The following is a 4,536-nucleotide window of genomic DNA, read 5'->3' as shown; positions in this document are numbered from 1 at the left end:
TATTTTTTTTTTTGTAGTTTGTTACAGAATTGGTTAGGATAGAATTTCATTTTGATTCGTAGGGTTTCCACCAAATTTGTATAAATGAGAGGATGCATTGTATAGCAAGACACAGAGGAAATACAATAAAAATTTTCTATGATATTTTTTCTTATTACTTTCTTCAAAATTTATGGTTCAATTCATATAAATATAAAAGTGGGAGAACATCTAATTAATGATTATATGGTGAGCTATTAAACTTTATTGACATAATCCATCGGTGGCCCCTCAAAGTTGACATTAATTTTTATTTAGACACTTTAACTAAGATTTGTTCATTTTAGACACCTCATGTCATGTCTCGTTGTGTCACTTTGACACTTTTTACTGACATGGCATAGTGAATGTAATACGCTCAATACCAGCGCGTGAAAGACTCATTTAATCATTTTTATTTCATTTTTTTCAAATTTTCCCCTCATTTCTCAGCCATCATCTCTCAAAACTTGAACTTCTTCAATGGAGAAATAGTTTTGATGATGCTACAGACAAAAAAATCAAATTTCAACACAAAAAGATTTCACAAAAAAATAAATTTCAACCGATTAGAAAAGCCACGATTCATGTTGTTGCAAAGAAGAAGGGCAGCGGAAAAAGTTGAAAAAGACGATGGGTTAGGTGGGAGAGGGGTGGAGAAGACGATGTGGGTGGGAAGGGGTTGGGGTTAGGGTGGACAAAGGTGTAGAAGACGTTGGATGGGTGGGGAATAGTGAAGAAGACTATCTGGGTTTGTGGTTTGGGGTAGGGGTTGGAGTGGGTGGGGTGGAGAAGATGACCTTGGTGGGGTTGGGTTCTTTTTTGAATTTTTTGTGTAAAAAATTTCACATGTCATTAAGTCATTAGTTACTTCTTCATTCCACTAAAATACTATTATATTAAAATTATTTTAATATATATGCAACGTGTTTTTATTTAATTAGCCACTTTTGACACGTCATTGAGCGAGTGTGTTACACACACCTTATATACTTGATTGATTGTTTAAAAAGTGTTTAAAATGAAACAATTCAGTATGACATGAGGTGTCTAAAATATACAATGCTTAGTTAAGGAATCTAAGTGAAAGTTGATGTCAACTTTAAAAGGTCACCAATGAGTTAGATCAACTTTATTTACGTAGCTATAAATTTAAAGATCGTTTGATTAGAAATAAATTATCCTGTCTAAGTATAAATTATTTTAGAATAAATTACGTGCTTAACTGTATCCACATATCCATTAGGTGACTGGAGTTTCAAGAATTCCATAAAATAGGACCACAATAATTATTGCAATGATTAAAAGAAATTAAATACCAAAAATAATAAATTGGACCACTATGGATTATGGAATTTTATCTGAAGTACATAGAGCAAAGTGGGTGGGGCTATCTTTACTTATTAATTTGGTTAAATAAAAATTTTGAATTTTTAAAGATATATTATGAACATGAAAATAATAATACATAATTAATGCACAATTGGACGCACATCTTCCTTAGGATTTTAATCATAAGAAAATACATGAAAATAATAATACATAATCAATGCACAATTTTTGTCACTCTTATCCAACATTTCTACTGACAAAACTAATTAACATTTAAAAAATCTTCTTTATCAAAGTTATGCCACAAGATAAATTCGATCCGATAATAATATAAAGATTGATTTGAAACAAAAAAAAAATAAAGCTTAATTTACATGGAGAAAACACACCTTAATCACAAGTAAATGCATCAAAGAAATACAAAATTGGTGCAAATTTTTGAAATCTTATCAAAAAGTCTTCTTCAATATCAACTTATGCTGAATATGATCCTATAATAATAATAGGAAATTCCCCATTCCCATAATAATATAAAGATTAACATTGAAATAAAATGAATAATCTTGAGTTGGAGTCCCATGATACAAAATATTATTAATTTATAAAGGTAAAATTTTAAAAATATCATAAAGTATTTTAAATATTGTAATTAAATAATTGGGGGTTATGAATATAAAAATTTAAAATTAAAGGAGTTAATGATATTATTAGAAATAAAAATTTAATAAATATAAGTTGTAAATATGAAATTGTAAAAACAAATAAAAGAGAAAAAAATACAAATAAAAACGGATAAAGGAGATAAAAAAGAAATAATCTTATATTATATATAACTATAATTTTTATGGGTCGAATAAGTAATAAACATTTTCAATAAAATCATAATGTGTTTTTGAATTGAAATAAAAATAAATGTTGTCATTAAGATAGCAATTCAGCAAATGATTCTTTATCACAATCTTAAATTTGAGGAGTGGGTGTAAATTATTAAAAAGATTTGATTCAAAATCTATTTAATTTGGGTAATTAATGTGATTTTAGTGGGATGAGTTTTAAATGGCTTGGGCTGCACGTTTTGGGCTATAACTGAGCTTATAGTTAATGTGATGTTTTTACTCATTTATGTATTTGTTTTGAGATAAAAAAATAAAAAATAATTCATAAAAAGATAAAAATAGATAATTGCAAATGTTGACTATTGGAGGGCGCCACATCAGTGGATCACGATTCAGATTTATATATATATAAATAAATAAATAAATGAATATATATATATATATATATATATATATATATATATATATATGTATGTATGTATGTATGTATATTTCTATTATATAGAAGAGAATGAGAAAGATGATCAATGCCATTTTTGTAATTTTAACATCACTTAAGAGTAAAATAATAATTGTATAATTAATGGTCAAAACGAAAATCTAGAAGAATCTATACATGTCTTAACTTTTATTATGGGCCCATAAGGATATTATTTTAATTTTATTTAAATGAAGAGTTTCTATTACTTAATTAACTTCTTACAAACAATAATAAATGTGTTTTGACATATTTTAGAAAGAAAATTTTGAACTAATTAAAATAAAATTTGTTTGAATAGTTAATATTTTGTCCTAGAAATACTTTAAAGGAATATTGCGTAAACATATTTTTAATATTATGTTACATAATTTGACCACTAAATTCGTATTTTGATTATTAAATAATCTTTAAAATGACGTATCAGTAGTTTTTGAATGATTTGAAGAAAATATCAAATTTCATGACTAAAAGAATGAACAATGTTTGACTATCAAGAAATCAATAATTTGATAATGTAATTCATCGAAAGATTATAAAATAAAAAAATTTCATTTTTATATTTTCTTAATATCAAATATGATAAACGATTTAACATAGGAAATTTGACAAGGTCAATGTTTAACATTCAAATCCTAATGAATATTGAAATTCAAAATAAAGAAAATGAGTAGTTAAAAAATAATGAAGAATAACAAAAGAAAATGTCAATAGAAAAAGACTTTGTTTAGAAATATAGAGGAAGAAAAAACTAAAAAATAAATAAATTAGATAAAACACAACCTGAAAAAAAGTATATCGAATATTTTGTGGGGGGTAAGCTTTAGAGTTTTCTTTACGACATGATATTAAGTGTAGTATCAAAAAGAAAAATCAATTAATGTAATTTAGGATATAACATTATGATAATTGTTATTGTATATAGAAATAAAGTTTCTTCCATGATTGTTTTTGTTTTTGTGGAGGCAAAATTATTTTTTTTATAAATGCTTACAACATTTAGAGTATAACATTACGATAATTGTTATTAGATATAGAAATAAAGTTGCTTTCTTGATTGTTTTTATTGTTGTGAAGCTAGAAATCAATTATTTTAAGTATTTCTATTTATGGAAGACAATAATAACATGTATCAAAAATTCATCGATAAAGTCAAATACAAATACGTTATACTTAAGTAGAAGCAATAGAGATTTGAAAGACTTTAAAACAATCTTTACGAATTGATTGATCAATGATTAGTATTTTATCAGTTGCAAAGCTTATGGTGCAAATATCACAAAACGAAGATGATAACATAGTGAAAAATCGATACCACTTGCAAATATATATGAAGACCGATGAATTTTTTTCAAAGATATCAATATTTTATATGTTCCTTGAGCATGAAATATTTTAACTCATAATCTAACACAATTCTCTATTCCATTACTGCAAAGAATTTTTTAGAATTAAACTTTGTCAAGTTAGGTTGTAAACGACAAATTTATGTCGTGTGACTATTTGAAATAGATTATAAAGTATCATATTCAAGTTGTTTACTAAAGAAAAAAATAGTATAAAGTACATAAATTTTATATCTTTGGTGGCTAATTACATTATATCCGAGAAGTTTTCTCAATTACTGTCACGACCCAAAACCGAGCCGCGACTGGCACCCACACTTACCCTCCAATGTGAGCGAACCAACCAATCTAAACCTTAACATTCCATTATAATATCAACAGAAAGTAATGCGGAAGACTTAAACTCATTAATAAAAAGACAATTCAATAATTTCTAAAATTCAACATCTATTATTCCCCAAAATCTGGAAGTCATCACCACAAGAACATCTATGATCAAATTACTAAACTAAGAGTATTCTAAGAA

Source organism: Solanum pennellii, chromosome 5 (assembly GCF_001406875.1).
Source record: "Solanum pennellii chromosome 5, SPENNV200".
Taxonomy (NCBI): Eukaryota; Viridiplantae; Streptophyta; class Magnoliopsida; order Solanales; family Solanaceae; genus Solanum; species Solanum pennellii.
The sequence above is the reverse complement of the archived record's forward strand: the minus strand, read 5'-3'. Positions refer to the sequence as shown.